Genomic DNA, 19,317 nt, shown 5'->3' on the forward strand with positions numbered 1-19,317 from the left:
GGGCACAGTTATCTGCTCCTGTGCGCCGGACCATGACCAAGCCGGTAATCCTGCCCGGTCGTCGCTTCCCTGCTATCGCTCACTAACGTGCAGTCCCCCAGGACCCACTGTGGCACTTCTAGGAACCCCAGACCGGCCAAGGCAGGGAACCCCCGCTGCCTGAGCCGACTGGCCGGGCCTGGGAATGCCTTCTATCTTCTATCTTCTTCACAGGTATGTTTGAAGAGGCTCACCAGTCAAGGACAGGAAACCAACTGATGCGTGAGAGAGGTGCTGCCCTTTTTAGGTTTGTAGGTTTCCTGTCCTTGAAAGGCGGATCCTCTCTCACATGGTGGCTGTCATGGGAGACCAAATAAATATATATATTTACCATGCTGCCTGCAGACTGGACTGCATTTTGACGGTGGCAAGTTCACTAACTCCTGAGCTCGCGTCACAGACTGGGTTAAGAAGTGGGTATGATGATTATTGTCAATGTTTTAGACAAATATACTAGGTCTCATTCAGACCTCCGTCTTGCATGTTCGTGATCGATCCGTGATTTTCACTCTATACAGCTCTGATGTCACTGTAGAGCAGAGATTATGAAAGCATTGTGTCAGTTATTACATGTTTCTCACTAATATTGTCCCCTATTTTTTCAAATAAGCTGTGGAGACAGATTCTTGGGGAGAGCCATGTCTAGCCCATAGATCTTAACAGCTCATTTACAGATAGAAAAATCGTGGATTTCTCTTGAAAAAGACATTGATCGCAGATATCACTTTATTCAGCTTCCTATGGCCTACATGCACATATAGACGACTTTGGGGGTTGATCCTACTGACAGATTCCCTTGTCAGTTTTATAACACACAGTTATGTTTTTCATATGTAGTTTAGGAAATATTTACTTTATTTTAATACAATGCCCAGGTCTTATACACAGATTTCTTTACAGGCAATTTGTGTAGTTTACTTGCGGAGACTCCTAAGATTTGGATTTTCTGCCTTTCTTGCTCTCCCAGAAGGCTGCTGGCATCTCCCCTCCCACAAGTATTGCCTCTTGAAGTTAAATGCCCGTACTAAAATGGAATCTGCCAGAAACAAATCTCTTCATACCGGTCCTTACTTCTTTGTGCTATTTTTTTTCCTCTAAAAACGCTTACTGAAAAAAACGACTCAGTTGCCATAAATGAGCATCTCAAAAACATGGCTGCCATGAATATGTTTTGGACAAAACTACAGAAATGTGTAATTGCTGAAAAGCAGGGTGATGCTGTTTCATCAAGGAGATCACAAGCCAAGATCTGACATCTATTACAATAATTCACTTTGAGTGTTATCAAAAATAGAAAAAAAAACGTAATACAACACACAATTCCTTGGTTTGAAGGCTATATAATCTGGTCAGAGTGTTACTCAGCTGTGCATATGTTACGTACAGCTGACAAGTGTGTAAACTGAACACCATACCATAAACATGAGCATGACTTACAGTGAAGGAAATAATTATTTGATCCCTTGCCGATTTTGTAATTTTGCCCACTGACAAAGACATACATGAATAGTCTATAATTTGGGAGAGACATTGATATATATAATAGCAAAAATAAAATCCAGAAAATCACATTGATCAATTATATAAATGTATTTGCATTTTGCAGTGATAAATAAGTATTTGATCCCCTACCAACCATTAAGAGTTATGGCTCCAACAGACCAGTTAGACGCTCCTAATCAACTCGTTAGCTGCATTAAGGTACTGCCACACTTAGCGATGTACCAGCGATCCCGGCCAGCGATATGACGCGGTCAGGATCGCTGGTACATCGCTAAGTGGTCGCTAGTGAGCTGCCACACAGGCAGATCTCATTAGCGACATTGCTGGGGACGGGGGTTGCTACTTACCTGTCACACCAGGCGATCCTGCGTCCTCCCGCCCGGCTCCACGCGTCGCTCGTCTCTCCACAGGAAGCGCCGCAGGAAGCTGACGACGAGAAACAGTCCAGCCTGTTCTTGCGCGATAAGCAGCGGGGGAGCAGGTTGTAGGTAAGTATCACACATAGCGATATCGCTAGCAATATCGCTATAACGTCACAAGTTATAGCGATATTGCTAGCGATATCGCTTAGTGTGACAGGCCCTTTAAAGACAGCTGTCTTACATAGTCACCTTTATAAAAGACTGCTGTCCACAGACTCAGTCAGACTCTAACCTCTACAACATGGGCAAGACCAAAGAGCTTAGTAAGAATGTCAAGGACAAGATCATAGACCTGCAAAAAGCTGGAATGGGCTGCAAAACCATACATAAGACACTGGGTTAGAATAAGACAACGGGTTAGAATAAGACAACTGTTGGTGCAATAATAAGAAAATGTGAGGAATACAAAATGACTGTCAATCGACATCTGGGGTACCATGCAAAATCTCACCTTGTGGGGTATCCTTGATCATGAGGAAGGTGAGAGATCAGCCTAAAACTACACGGGGAGAACTTGTTAACGATCTCAAGGCAGCTGGGACCACAGTCACCAAGAAAACCATTGGTAACACATTATTCCGTAAAGGTTTAAAGTCCTGCAATGCCCGCAAGGTCCCCCTGGTCAAGAAGGCACATGTGCAGGCCCGTCTCAAGTTTGCCAATGATTGATTCAAATGAGGCAAAAATTGACGCCTTTGGCATTGACTCAACTTGCCGTGTTTGGAGTGCGGTAGTCGTGCACCTCACTCGTCTGGACACAGAGGTATATCTGGAACACCGTCTCTTTAAGGAAAGGCTTGGCTTATTATATCAGCATAAACCAAGCTTAAAAGTAACACAGCCCCCAGGCAAAAACAGCAAAACAAAAAGAAATTAAAGAAACACAGTACTTTTCCTAATGGCATCAACCCGCTAACAGACAGCAAAGTGCACAGTTCAGTTAGAGCACACCACTCCCTGGAGTCATATCTCTCCAGGAACCACTGACCACTGGAAGCTCTGTCAGTAAGCCATTTAAGCGCTGACTTTATGACTCCATCATGTAACTGATCACATGATTCTGACGTCACACAGGTCCTGGCAGTTTTTCAGGAGGAGATACGTGGACATTCTCCCTCCCGCTCTATGAATATCCACGTATATAATTTTATATATACAGTATCGTCTCAACACGCAGTGCTGGAGGAAACTAATCTGGCTTTACATCACCAAAGCGATCATGCACAGTTTCACGCATCTCCCCTCCATCACTTCACCAGTGACTGTCACAGGAGGAAGAGAAATGCTGCCTATAATCCAAAGAACACCGTCCCCACTGTCAAGCATGGAGGTGGAAACATTATGTTTTGGAGGTGTTTCTCTGCTAACGGCACAGGACTACTTCACCACATCAAAGGGAGAATGGATGAAGCCATGTACCGTAAAATCCTGAGTGACAACCTCCTTCACTCTGCCAGGACATTAAAAATGGGTCGTAGCTGGGTCTTCCAGCAAGACAATAACTCAAAACATATAGCCAAGGCAACAAAGGAGTGACTCAAAAAGAAGCACTTTAGGGTCATGTGGAGTGGTCTAGCAAGTCTCCAGACCTTAATCCCATAGAAAACTTATGGAGGGAGTTGAAGCTCCGAGTTGCCAAGCGACAGCCTCAAAATCTTAATGATTTAGAGATGACCTACAAAGTTGAGTAGACCAAAATTCCTCCTGACATTTGCGCAAACCTCATCATCAACTACAAAAAAACTTCCGACTGCTGTGCTTGCCAACAAGGGTTTTGTCACCAAGTATTAAGTCTTGTTTGTCAGAAGGATCAAATACTTATTTCTCACTGCAAAATGCAAATAAATGTATATAATTTATACAATGTGATTTAGAGGATTTAATTATTGATATTCTATCTCTCAATGTTAAAATGAACCTACCCTTAAAATTATAGACTGTTCATGTCTTTGTCAGTGGGCAAACTTACAAAATCAGCAAGGGATCAAATAATTATTTCCTTCACTGTACATGTGGTGGGTGATACAGGCATTTCTCAGTTTCAACTACTGCTCAGAAAAGACTGGTTTACTTTTTTCAAACAGTAAGGTGGGGGGGGGCAATAAGGCTCAGTCGGGGAAAGTCTGGTACACAGACTGTTTACTGTGCACAGATCTTTGCTGAGCATCAGCTGAAAGGAACTTCTAAAGGAACACGAACTGAGCTTTGAAATCGCACTGTAGTATAGTGTTTGAGAGGATAAATAAGCAAAATAAGGTAGCTAAGTATATTATAAAAAAAAAAATCATAACTTTACAATGCCTGCATAATAATTACGCAAACAAATTTTTTTTTTTTTTTTTTATAAATAAAAAGCAACATTTTTAAATAAGTTGGGCACATCTTTGCCAAACCATGTATCAAAAAAAGCAAATCAACACAATCCTTGGGCTGGCATAGATTTGCGCTATAATTTATCTCGTTAATGTGGATTAAGCTTTTTGCCATGAGATTCAGGGCTGTGCATGTGCCACCATAGATTTAAAGGGGTTGGTTGGTCTTCTGATGAATGTCTACAGTCCCTTCACGTGACTTCTGAGCATTCGGTCAAGTGACTGCAAGAAAGATATTCATACGCGGGTCTGCTAGAAGTGTAAAGTAACACCGGAAAATCATGACAGCGAGCAGCGCTGATTCAGAGGAATTCATAAAGTGCAAACATTCATCAGAAGACCTTAGAACCCCGTTAATAAAGATCTGTAAATACAGGGTGGACAGCGGGCTCCAGTATGACTATCATTGATTGCGATTTAGAACTGACAAGACTACCAGGTTCTATTGTTCCAGCTGATGTTTGACTGGAACAACCTACTTAAATCAAAAGACAAAGCAAGAAACGTCTCATTCTAGATAACCTGACATCTATTACAGGCTGCCCAATAAGTGAATAACGGCGGCCATTGGAAGAACACTTTGTAAGCGAGACTTGTGCTGTAGTTTATATTTAAAAGCCTACAGAATAAAGCTGTGATATTAGGCGAGGATCCTGATATGTTATAAAGTGATTGGATGTAGCAGCCTTACTAAGTAACGTTTCCTGTCCACAATGAAATACTGCGGGAATCCCTGCTGGTCGACAAGACTATGGAGACTAGTTTATTAATCCTTGCCATGAATGTTTCTTATGGGACAGCCAGCTGTAACAGGTGAAGCTTTGAAAAGATTCCAGTTGGCAAGGAGTAGCAAATTCTGGCTCTCCAGATAAGTAAAGACTTATTTTTATCCTAGTACAAAAGAGCAAAAGATTAATGTACTGCACAGGTATCAAAGTGTGTGAGGCAACTCCTAAAGTGACGCTCTCGTTCCGACGAACAGCGAGAGCTTTAATTCTCTTTGACTAATAAAACAAATCTGGCTGCTCCCGCTAATTCCTCTACCCATCAAAGTTAAACACGCCAAGCACGGCATTACTTCAGGAACTTAATAAATCACAGTCACTGGAAATGTAAAGTAGTCAGGAAAGAAAGAAAAAGGTATCTGCGTTACACGTCATACATTTGAACATGATTGTAAAATTATGGAATATATACTGGGTATACTGTTAAAAGGATTGTCCAGGACTGTTAATGTTTTATATTTTACTATTACCCTGAAACCTAACAGGTAGCTAGTTGCTAACCGAGGCAATTACCAAGTTCATAGTATGTCAGAAAAGTGGCAGCACTCACCGTCCCTTTAAAAGCAATCCTTTATTTTGGAGTCACTTAAAAAAGCAGAAAGCTGGAGGGAACGATGTGGACATAACGTCAGGACGACGCCGTTTCGCGCAGGTGTGCTATTTTATGGGTCCCTGGCAGCGTCGGACTGGCCCACCGGAGAACCGGAGGATTCTCCGGTGGGCCCTGGCATCTGGTGGGCCCTGGCACCTGCAGGCATACAGGGCCAGCAGTTGCCTAGGGCCCCCGCTGCTCCAGGAGCAGCAGCGGGTGTCAGGAGGCAGGAGCCCCTGTCCCCGCTACTAAAGAGAAATGAATATTCACTGCGAAGCAGTGAATATCATTTCACAGTCTCCACCCCCAGAGGCCCCGCCCCCAGCCCAGTAAGCCGCTCTGCATCTGTAAATCAGGGCCGGCGCCGCCCTCAGTCCTCTCTGCTCCTGACTCACAGCCAGTGCGCGATGACGTCACTACATCGCGCACCCGCTGTGTGTCTGGCAGAGGGGGCAGCTCCTGACACTGAAGCCGGGATCAGCGTGGGAGCGAGGAGGAGAGGTGAGTATTGTGTTTTGTTTTTTTTTTTATATCTCTCTCACTCTCTCTGTCTCTATCTCTCTCTCTCTATATATATATATATATCTCTCTCTCTCTATATCTCTCTTATATCTATCTTTATATCTCTATCTATTATCTATATCTATCTATCTCTATCTATCGCTCTATCTTTATATCTATCTTTCTATCTCTACATCTATCTCTATATCTATCTATCTCTATATCTATCTATCTTACTCTCTCTCTATATCTATTATCTCTATATTTATTATCTATCTAGCTACCATCTATATCTATCTATCTTTATCTATATATATATATCTCTATCTAATATCTATATCTATCTATCTCTATACCTATCTATTTATCTATCCATTATCTATCTCTATATCTTTTCTCTGTATCTATCTCTATATCTATATCTCTCGCTATCTATCGCTCTATCTCTATATCTCTCTATAGCTATCTATATATCTATCTATCTCTATATCTATCTCTCTGTATATCTATCGCTCTATCTCTATATCTTTCTATCTCTATCTTTCTCTATCTATTTATCTCTATATCTTTTCTCTGTATCTATCTCTCTCTATATCTATATCTATCTATCTCTATATATATCTATTATCTCTATATCTCTATTTCTCTCTATATCTATTTATCTCTATCTCTATATCTATCTCTCTGTATATCTATCTTTCTATCTCTATATCTATCTATCTTTCTCTATCTATCTATTTATCTCTATCTATTATCTATATCTATCTCTATCGCTCTATCTCTATATCTATCTTTCTATCTCTACATCTATCTCTATATCTATCTTGCTATCTATCTCTATATCTATATCTATCTATTATGTCTATCTATCTAGCTATCTCTATATCTTTCTATCTTACTCTATCTCTATATCTATCTGTTATCTCTATATTATCTATCTTTAGCTATCTCTATATATTATCTATATCTATCGATCTCTGTATCTATCTCTCTCTATATCTATCTCTCTCTCTATCTACCGCTCTCTCTATCTCTATCTATCTCTATATCTATCTATTATCTCTATATCTACAGTGGGGAAAAAAAGTATTTAGTCAGTCAGCAATAGTGCAAGTTCCACCACTTAAAAAGATGAGAGGCATCTGTAATTTACATCATAGGTAGACCTCAACTATGGGAGACAAACTGAGAAAAAAAAATCCAGAAAATCACATTGTCTGTTTTTTTTTCATTTTATTTGCATATTATGGTGGAAAATAAGTATTTGGTCAGAAACAAGCAATCAAGATTTCTGGCTCTCACAGACCTGTAACTTCTTCTTTAAGAGTCTCCTCTTTCCTCCACTCATTACCTGTAGTAATGGCACCTGTTTAAACTTGTTATCAGTATAAAAAGACACCTGTGCACACCCTCAAACAGTCTGACTCCAAACTCCACTATGGTGAAGACCAAAGAGCTGTCAAAGGACACCAGAAACAAAATTGTAGCCCTGCACCAGTCTGGGAAGACTGAATCTGCAATAGCCAACCAGCTTGGAGTGAAGAAATCAACTGTGGGAGCAATAATTAGAAAATGGAAGACATACAAGACCACTGATAATCTCCCTCGATCTGGTGCTCCACGCAAAATCCCACCCCGTGGGGTCAGAATGATCACAAGAACGGTGAGCAAAAATCCCAGAACCACGTGGGGGGACCTAGTGAATGAACTGCAGAGAGCTGGGACCAATGTAACAAGGCCTACCATAAGTAACACACTACGCCACCATGGACTCAGATCCTGCAGTGCCAGACGTGTCCCACTGCTTAAGCCTGTACATGTCCGGGCCCGTCTGAAGTTTGCTAGAGAGCATTTGGATGATCCAGAGGAGTTTTGGGAGAATGTCCTATGGTCTGATGAAACCAAACTTGAACTGTTTGGTAGAAACACAACTTGTCGTGTTTGGAGGAAAAAGAATACTGAGTTGCATCCATCAAACACCATACCTACTGTAAAGCATGGTGGTGGAAACATTATGCTTTGGGGCTGTTTTTCTGCAAAGGGGCCAGGACGACTGATCCGGGTACATGAAAGAATGAATGGGGCCATGTATCGTGAGATTTTGAGTGCAAACCTCCTTCCATCAGCAAGGGCATTGAAGATGAAACGTGGCTGGGTCTTTCAACATGACAATGATCCAAAGCACACCGCCAGGGCAACGAAGGAGTGGCTTCGTAAGAAGCATTTCAAGGTCCTGGAGTGGCCTAGCCAGTCTCCAGATCTCAACCCTATAGAAAACCTTTGGAGGGAGTTGAAAGTCCGTGTTGCCAAGCGAAAAGCCAAAAACATCACTGCTCTAGAGGAGATCTGCATGGAGGAATGGGCCAACATACCAACAACAGTGTGTGGCAACCTTGTGAAGACTTACAGAAAACGTTTGACCTCTGTCATTGCCAACAAAGGATATATCACAAAGTATTGAGATGAAATTTTGTTTCTGACCAAATACTTATTTTCCACCATAATATGCAAATAAAATGAAAAAAAAACAGACAATGTGATTTTCTGGATTTTTTTTTCTCAGTTTGTCTCCCATAGTTGAGGTCTACCTATGATGTAAATTACAGACGCCTCTCATCTTTTTAAGTGGTGGAACTTGCACTATTGCTGACTAAATACTTTTTTTCCCCACTGTATCTCTATATCTATCTCTATATCTATCTCTATATCTCTCTCTATAGCTATCTATATATTATCTCTATATCTAATCTATCTATATAGTATCTCTATATCTATCTATCTATCTATCTCTATATCCATATCTATCTCTATATCCATATCTATCTCTATATCTATCTATCTCTATATCCATATCTATCTCTATATCTATCTATCTCTAACACTATATCTCTGTATCTATCTCTATCTCTCTCTCTTTATCTATCTATCTATTGATCTATCCATCTATCTCTATATCTATCTATTATCTCTATTATCTATATCTATCTATCCATCTATCTATCTCTATCTATCTCTATATCTCTCTCTATATCTGTCTATCTTTCTAACTCTATATCTATCTCTATACATATCTCTATATCTAGCTATTATCTCTATATCTATCTATCTCTATATCTATCATCTATATATCTATATCTATTATCTCTATATCTATTATCTCTATATCTATTATCTCTATATCTATCTATCTCTATATAGATCTCTATATCTATTTTTATTTATAGCCATCTATCTATATATATTTATCTCTATATCTATCTATATATGTCTATATTATATTATTATTATATCTGTATATCTCTATTATCTATCTCTATCTATTATGTATCTCTATCTATATATCTATCTCTATATCTTTCTATCTATAGCTATCTATCTCTATATCTATCTATCTATCCATTATCTATTTTCTATCTATCTCTATATCGATCTATCTATCTACCTATCGATCTATCTATCTACCTATCGATCTATCTATCTACCTATCGATCTATCTATCTACCTATCGATCTATCTATCTACCTATCGATCTATCTATCTACCTATCGATCTATCTATCTACCTATCGATCTATCTATCTACCTATCGATCTATCTATCTACCTATATTTCTTTCTATGTCTATCTTTATATCTATCTCTATCTATCTCTATCTATCTCTATCTATCTCTATCTATCTCTATCTATCTCTATCTATCTCTATCTATCTCTATCTATCTCTATCTATCTCTATCTATCTCTATCTATCTCTATCTATCTCTATGAATCTTTCTATCTATATCTATCCATTATCTACTTTCTATCCATTATCTACTATCTATCTCTATCTATTTCTACATCTATCTTTCTATCTATATCTATCTAACTCTATATCTATATATCTATATAGCATTATACCCTATGAGGGGGTGCATTATACCCTATGAGGGGGCAGCATTATAACCTATGAGGAGGCAGCATTATACCCTATGAGGAGGGCAGCATTATACCCTATGAGGAGGGCAGCATTATTCCCTATGAGGGGGGCAGTATTATACCCTATGAGGGGGGCAGTATTATACCCTATGAGGGGGGCAGTATTATACCCTATGAGGGGGGCAGTATTATACCCTATGAGGGGGGCAGTATTATACCCTATGAGGGGGTGCATTATACCCTATGAGGGGGGCAGTATTATACCCTATGAGGGGGGCAGTATTATACCCTATGAGGGGGGCAGTATTATATTCTATGAGATGGCTGCATTATATTCTATGAGATGGCTGCATTATACTATGTGAGGGGGCTACCCCAACTCCTGCTACATAATTAAGACATGTACTACCTTATATTATACCCGGATATTAGCGTGTTTTACCGCATAATTGGTGGTCTGGTATTTAACTCTATGCAGCTACATAGTGGGCCCCAAGAATGATTTTCTCTGGTGGGCCCAAAGTGTTCCAGTCCGACGCTGGTCCCTGGACCCTTTTGCATCCCCCGGTCCTGACCCCAGCATCTTCTTCAGAGAAGAAAATGGCGGGCACATGCGCAATACGCCCACTGTGATTTAACGGCCGGCACCCCGGCAATAGGAGATTTTTCCTATTGGTCCATTTTGATCACTGTGATAGACCCTATCACAGTGATCAAAATTAAAAAGTAGTAAATCAAACCCCCCTTTATCACCCCCTTAGTTAGGTAAAAATAATACAATAAAAAAAAAAGTATTTATTTCCATTTTTCCATTAGGGTTAAGGTTGGACTAAAGTTAGTGTTGGGGTTGGGGCTAGCGTTAAGGTTGGGGCTAAAGTTAGGGTTGGGCTAAAGTTAGGGTTAGGGTTGAGGCTAAAGTTAGGATTGGGGCTAAAGCTAGGATTGGGGCTGAAGCTAGGATTGGGGCTAAAGTTAGGGTTGTGGTTGGGATTAGGGTTAGTTTTGTGGTTAGGGTTATGGTTGGGATTAGGGTTAGGATTGTGTTAGGGTTGGAGTTAGAATTGGGGGGTACTACAGATTAGGTATATCAGGGGGTCTCCAAATGCGAAATGGCGCTACCATTGATTCCAGCCAATTTTGCATTCAAAAAGTCAAACGGTGCTCCCTCCTTTCTGTGCTCTCTCTGTTAGTATTGTAGAGCATATGGCGGCATTTTGCATCTTGTAATTTTACTTGCACCATTCATATTTGCACGAGCACTTTTTCTCTATATATAAGGTTTTTAATAGTTAATAAAGGTTATGTTTTAATATCCCAATTTGCTCATAAATATCTCAGTATTTTCTGGGTAGTTTAACGCGTTAGTGATAGAGCCAATTTGGTACTTAATGACCAGGCCAATTTTTACAATTCTGACCAGTGTCACTTTATGAGGTTATAACTCTGGAACGCTTCAACAGATCTCACTGATTCGGAGATTGTTTTTCGTGACGTATTGTACTTCATGTTAGTGGTAAAATTTCTTCGATGTAACTTGCATTTATTCATGAAAAAAACTGGAAATTTGGCAAAAATTTTGAACATTTTGCAATTTTCAAAACTTTTAATTTTTGTACCCTTAAATCAGAGTGGTGTCACACAAAATAGTTAATAAATAACATTTCCCATCAGCACAATTTAGGAAGCATCATTTTTTTTTGTTAGGACGTTCTAAGGATTAAAAGTTGACCAGCAATTTCTCATTTATTCAACAAAATTAACAAAACCATCTTTTTAGGGACCACCTAACATTTGAAGTGACTTTGAAGGGTCAACATGGCAGAAAATACCCAAAAGTAACACCATTCTCAAAACTGCACCCTCAAAGTGTTCAAAAAACCACATTCAAGAAATTTATTAAACCTTTAGGTGCTTAACAGGAACTAAAGACTGTGGAGACCTACGTGTCTTAAACAGTAAACAGACAAAGATCGGTGCTCTTACAATCTGATTGCCAGAAACGCTGAGAAACGCTGCGATTGGCTGTTCAAAATTGAACAGCCAATCACAGTGATCGCAGTTGCGGGGGACATCGCCACCCCCTGGGACAACAACTTCATGTGGCCTGTGGAAAGATAGCGGAGGAACTTTTGTGTGATCATCGCGACTGTGGTTACGGTGCCGCATTAAAGATATGATGTATCCATACGTTCAAGGTCGTTCGAGTGCCATCCGACCATGACGAATGGATATGTCCAAGGTTGTAAAGGGGTTAAAGCACCACTCCAGTGGTTTTTTTACTGCAGCGTTGGAGTGGTGCTTCTAATCTTATTTCCCTGCACTTAGTCTCAAACTTACCAGTTGTTGTCTTCAGCTCTTGCCAATGCCAGTCCAGTCGGCCTCCAGCAGTTTGTGATCTACCGAATCACTCAAGTGTTTGCTGGTGGTTTGCCGGAATGAGGCTCTCATAGACAATGAAAGCTTGTGCTCTGTACCTCTGAATTTCGGTCAGACAGAAGTAACGGTCACAAGATGGCGGCACAAGACAGTAAGGCAGAGCTAAGAACTGAAGCCAGTAGCTGATAAATATAAGACAAGGGGCTGGGAATTTATATAGAGTAACAACACTCCATAAGTGAAATTAAAAAAAATGCTGGAGTGGTGCTTTAATAATGACTTTATATAAATGTAGAGCGGACCTGTCATTATACGATCAATTTATCGGCTGTCCATGCGAGAAACCATTATTTGCCCCTCTCACCAAGCTACATTTGGCTACATGAAAACAATCCCTGGTGAGAGGGGAAAGAGAGAGGGGTTAAGAGAAATACCCCTATAAATGCGACTCATAACTATAATAAATGATACAGCGGCAACATATTCTGAAGCACTTTCCAATGACTAATGTATTCTTTATTAGAATATATTATACAAATGGCATAATATTAATTGTGCATTTAGGATGAAGAGGGAGGGACAAGACTCTCTGCTATCCTGCTCTTTAGCATATTTAGATAATAGATCTGTATTAATCCAAAATAAACTGGAGTGCAGAATCCATTCTTACTTGCAACATACCTTACACGGACATGTATTTTCAAGAATAGTGTTGTATTTCATTTGTCAGGTGTAAATAATAGCGGTGAGAGGTGCGTATTGATTTATTGGCATCCGAACAACGGCTTGATGGAATGGTAAAAAGGAGCAATGAAAACAGGCGGATCCCTAGATGAAAGCGCTGCCGGCAGACGGGGAACAGTCTATTTACTCTTGTGCGAGTTTAAACTACTAGGCGGATTAATTATATTGTAGTGACAGTCGGGAAGTTTATTCCTGAAGCAGTTATAATTTATTGAGAACAGGCGAGTTTATCGACTAGTGTTTTCCTTCTTTCCCTCTATTAAGGTGATTTAATACAAAACAGTTTTTTTATGGCATTTTTGTTTTTTCTCTTTTGACTTTTTTAACTAATGCTAAAAGTGGGGTGGGGCATTCAGTAGGTCTCCCACTACCCTGACAACCGAATGGTACCCTGCGACTTCGCCGTGGGTGGGACCGGGTGGAGAAGCAATATGTGCCAGAAGCAATTATCCTTCCCACCCCATTTCCAAGATGCTATTGTCATGATTGACAGCAGCATCTAACAGGTTATGCTGATGTGATTAGAGCCATAACAATTACCCTCAGGTTCTGGCTGTATAATGCAGCCAGCACCTGTGCTGTTTGGAGCAGGCCCCGCTCCTGAACCCCCTCCATAGCATTAGTGCACACATCGACTGTACATGTACGGAAAATGCTACCAATATACATATATTCTATATATCTGCTTAAATGAATGGGTATATAAAACAGAGGATCTATTGACACAAACATGCAACATCATTGATCTCTATCATGAAAATGTTTTCCACTTCCCCGACAGCATTTTAATCTTTGATTCCAGGTCCGTTATAAACCACCTTTTGTTCAAAGGTCTAGTGTAAGACAGAAAGGCGTTATAACACAAGTACATTGGGTAAGAGTGTAAATAAAGAGAAATCAGTGACCATTGGTCTTGATGTATAAAGCCAGCAGTGCTTAGTCCCTACGTAAAAAGAGGGATTTCATAGAGGACTACAGATGGTTTTTCATATGGAATCAAACAGAAAACTTCCCCTAATTGTTTCCTAAAACTAATCCTTCCTGAAAACAATAGCTTCGCATATACAGGTGCGTCTGTCAAGTTAGCAGTCTTCCCCATGATTGTGGAGCCTACTGAAAAAGACTAAGGGACCTTTTTAAACGCTTAGGCATGTTTCACACTACAGTTTTTTTTTCAGTTGCAATCTGCTAAAGATGGGAAAAATGGATCCGTTTCCGTTGTGACCCCAACAGATGTCACCGGACCGTTTTCTTTGACGGATCTGCTGAAGTTGGAAAGGTTAGGAAATTTAAAGGAACCGCGGACTGGAAAAGGGGACAGAGACAGAGAGAGAGAGCGAGAGAGATTTTTGGCCACTTACAGAACGGCGTTTAGGGTTAAAATGCATCGACGACAAATTCTCCCAGGCAGGCGCAATAAAAAAAAGCAGTCCGCCAAAGTAAAAAAGTTTCATTGTCATCTACTCCGCCCAGGAACCGCTAAAATTTAAGGGGATCCGTCAAAAAACGGATGCAACAGATGACCATCAATCAAAATCCGCCGCTAATGTAAGTCTATGGGGAACAAAACCGGATCCGCCAAAAAAGGGGCGGATCCGTTTTCTAAAAGTGGCGGATTTTGACTGTCGTAAAAAAAACTGAAGTGTGAAACAGGCCTTTGCGGGTGTTTTTTGTTAATTATTCTGATTTACTGAGATAATGACTTTTGGGTTATCATTGGCTGTAAGCCATAATCATCAACATTAACAGAAATAAACACTTGAAATAGATCACTCTGTAATGACTCCATATAATATACGAGATTCACTTTTTGGATTGAAGAACTGAAATAAGTTAACTTTTTGATGATATTCTAATTTTGTGAGATGCACCTGTACGTCACCAAGGACATTGCACAGGGAACATGACAGTGTATCGGAGTGTTTGACGCTTTAACCATTACCATTATGAGTAGGAGACGGCAGCTCCAAACGTGAGTGACTCAGGGCCTCCACAATGATAGCAGGCGGATTCTACAACAGGACCAATAACAGACACTATGCGAATGATAAATGCCACCATATGGTGTCATTTTACTGGAACACACACATAACTATCAAATCCTACTTGGAAAAAACCTTAGCAATATATTAATTGAAGTGAAAGCGACGCACTTTTGGCAATCGTTAGAAATTAGCAATGTAAGCTTTAAACAAACAACTGTGACATATGGAAAGTAGGTATTTGTCAGTAATTGCTTACTCACATTTTCTGGCTCTTGTCACAAATATTTTGGCTTGGTTGCAGCTACTGATATACTTGTTAGATAAGAGTTACATTGTTAGGGTGCATTTACACTGGTCATTTAGCAGGAAGGAGCGCTCTGTCCAGTGTGAACAGGCTGCCGATCACCCATCGGATAAGGCCTCTTTCACACTTCAGTTTTTTGCATCAGTCAAAATCCGCCAAAAGGACGGATGCTGGATCCGTTTTAGAACTGATGACAACGGATGGCAGCCATCCCTTTTTTTGACGGAGCCGCAAAATGAAGAAGTGTAAGGGAATCGCAGGAGAGAGAGAGAGAGAGAAAAAGAGAGAGAGAGAGAGAGAGAGAGAGAGAGAGAGAGAGAGAGAGAGAGAGAGAGAGAGAGAGAGAGAGAGAGAGAGAGAGAGAGAGAGAGAGAGAGAGAGAGATTTTTATTTTTGTCCGGCACCCAGAAAGAATTTCGGGTTAAATGAGTGTCTGGAGGATCCGCCAGAGAAAAAAACGTTACAAGCTCCGTTTTAAAATCTTTGAGGATGGTGACGGACATCAACTTTTGGCGGATCCTCAAAAAAAACGGATGCAACGGACAGCAATCCGTCACAATCCGCCATTAATGCAAGTCAATAGGGAAAAAAACGGATCCTCAAAAAAAATTTGAGGATCCGTTTTTTTTCAAAACCTGGCGGATTGTGACTGATTGTAAAAAACTGAAGTGTGAAAGAGGCCTAAGCAAAATGCTGGTTAGTCAGGTGAAATTATTTCTAAACCGGCTTAAAACATCACTATTCTATGTAATCAATTGCTGCATTCTGTCGAGGGATCTTATCAAATGTATCCGGGTACTATCTTCCCAATAAATTTCCTGGGATCACCTACTGCATTTATTAGAAATAGACCACAATTAAGAAAAAAAGTATATGCAGACATCAAGGGATCACCATAAAAATCACACGTTTTATTGAAGAGCAACATACAACTCCTTTAGAAACACTTAAAAAAAATCCCACAATGGGTATCGCACTCAGAAAAAAAGATCCATAGTACAGAGTCAAATACTCATAGACCCATAAATAAATGCATTGCTGCTATAGTCCCACAAGAGGATTATAAATAATCCAACCAATTATAAGATTAAATACACACTATATCCAAAAAACAATGTATACACATGCTATTGTCACCATTGTTGCATGATATAGAAAAATAAATAATGGATGGACCTTCAACATATTTCCAAACATCAAATGGCTATAGCACTTTAAAGATTTTCAGAAAAAATATAGACATAAGGACTAAAAGAGATGAAACCAGTTGATACTCAACCCTATCCCGGTCAGGTAGTCACCCCTTTGTAGCAAACAATCCGGTTATGTGGATACATGAACCCACGCGTATCGACACAACAATGTGTCTTCCTCAAGGTAAGTAGCAGAAAATGTTGCATTTCATCTTTATATACGGTATATAAGATATGAACATTAATGTCAATGAGATTCATACCAGCTGTGCGGCGGTCAGGTCCGGACCATGTGCTAGCTAGTATGGCGTCCTGTCCTTGTCAGTGCACATGCACGAAAGGTCATTCCCCCGAAAGTATCATGAATCAAAACTTGCAATAACACATGGAGACAAAGGCGTATTATGCACATGCACTAACCATTAAAATTAAAATGGGCTACTGGAACAAACCATACATGGACAACGCAGGAGAACTTGGATCTGATGAAATGGACACGCTCCCTGACGAAGCCTTGGCTGAAATGTGCGTTGGTGCCGGTGGACCAGAGCACATGCACCTTAACCCCCCCCATCCTTTTTACCGAAACACCATATTTTTGTAAAATATTCAGAATTGAGAGTCCTCAGTGGTTGATACCTTTTAATGGCTAACGGAAAAGATGGTAACACATTGCAAGCTTTCGAGACTACTCAGGTATCTTCTTCAGGCTAGACTAATACAAAATCTGAAGAGCCACATATTTATGCACAATACAACACAGAAAAAATGCAATGGATAAGACAAGTGATGTGAAGCAGAACTATCAATATGGGAGAGGGAGAAACATAAATATTGGACCAGTACAGAGATAAGGAGTCCGGATGTTTTATAGTCCTCTGATTGGGGTCTCCTAATGTGTTGTGATGCCCCCACCAGGTCTTGAAAGCAAATTCCTTAATTGATGTAAAAAGACATAAATCCATGCGACACATTCATTCCAGCACTGAGAGTGTCAAAGGTCGTCATAAATTTATACTCCCAAACACGTCTCTCTCTCTCTGAGATGTGAAGTTACCTTTCAATACCAGTAATTTCATATCCATGTTGCTGTGATCAGGGATACAAAAACGTTTTGCCACAGGTAGATCCATTCTTTTTTCTCTTATTGTGCGACGATGAGCATTCATCCTTGTTCTAAGCTTTTGCCCCGTCTCCCCCATATACAGACCCCTAGTTGGACATTTAGTACAAATAATTAAGTACACCACATTAGATGTAATGCAGCTGAAAGTACCTGGGATCTTGTAATCCTGATGTGAGCTGGGGATCTTTATCTTGTCCGTGGTCATTATAAATGGTCAAGTTTTACATTTTTTCTGGTTGCAAGGAAAGGTTCCTGCAGCTGTTTTTGTAAGTACTTGTTACATTGCTCTCTAAAAAGTTAGTCTCAGCATTAGGCTAGTATGACTTAGGGTACCTTTGGTGTGGTGTTTTTTCAGTTTTAATGTTGTTTTGCACGCCTTTTTGCACTTTGCCTTTATTAACGTGCATTTGATATATATGGTATAGGAGTTCTGGTACCACCCCATAGTAGTATTCTGTTTTTTGAATAATTCTCCATCTTTCTGTTATGTAAACTTATGGTTTTAATTCTTATTAGTAAAATATAAATTTTCATGGGACCCCAGTAGCACTCTTTGCTTTGAGTTGGTTTAATATATTTATTCCTACAGTGTGTCTCTTGTTATGATTTTCTTATGATTAGCTCTATCTTTTGTTAGTATCTATGCGCTAACCATGCAATAGTCGGAAGTCGATGTTCCGGCTCACGATTCTCAATTACTACATTATGCGCATGTGCTATATCGGATTAGAAGTATACCCTTTATGGGCGGAGATGAAAGGTTCCAGCTAACAGACAGCGTGCCAGATTCAATGGAACACCTGCAATGTGGACCCAAATCCCTGCAATTTTACTATGTCAATCAGAAGTTGACCACTTGTCTATCATAAGCAAGTAGACATGCTTACCTCCCATATATGATATTTGTGCATATAATACAAAATAACTACATAAATCATAGTCATCACATATAAGACATTAAATGCTGCAGGAAACAGTACATCCTTATTATCAGGGCTGTGGAGTCGGTAAGCCAAACCTGCGACTCCGACTCCGACTCCTCAATTTCCCTTACACCGACTCCGACTCCGACTCCCACACATATTGCTTATAATTAAGTGAAAATTTTATTGTAGTACAATGTGAACCTCAGACATTTAATCATTTTTATGATCCAATAATCAAGATATTTAGATAGAACAGAATATATATTGGTGTACTACCCGGTTTTCATTCTTTTTGGTACAGATACGATATGGATAGACAGATGGATAGATAGAGCAGATTTCTAATCTGCTTTTGCTATTGAGTAACATTATCTATGAGCTCAAAAACCTTTCAGGTGATGCGGTTTTTTAAAAAGATGATCAACTTTTGCAGCTGAAAAATGTATCCTCAAAAAACACAGGAAAAACGCTGTGTGTGAATGTAGCCTTAGATCAGGAATATAACAGCCATTTATAGGACATTTCATAACTTTCC

General features: G+C 39.9%; 1 protein-coding gene across 3 annotated transcripts in view; it reads right to left on the reverse strand.

The window, feature by feature from the left end:
• JADE2 (jade family PHD finger 2) overlaps positions 1 to 19,317 on the reverse strand; it is a 385,012-nt gene that overhangs the window by 232,122 nt on the left and 133,573 nt on the right. The gene's annotated exons all lie outside the window — the stretch shown is intronic.

This window comes from Dendrobates tinctorius, unplaced genomic scaffold (genome assembly GCF_039654945.1).
Source record: "Dendrobates tinctorius isolate UK_male_01 unplaced genomic scaffold, ASM3965494v1 ptg000036l, whole genome shotgun sequence".
Taxonomy (NCBI): domain Eukaryota; kingdom Metazoa; phylum Chordata; class Amphibia; order Anura; family Dendrobatidae; genus Dendrobates; species Dendrobates tinctorius.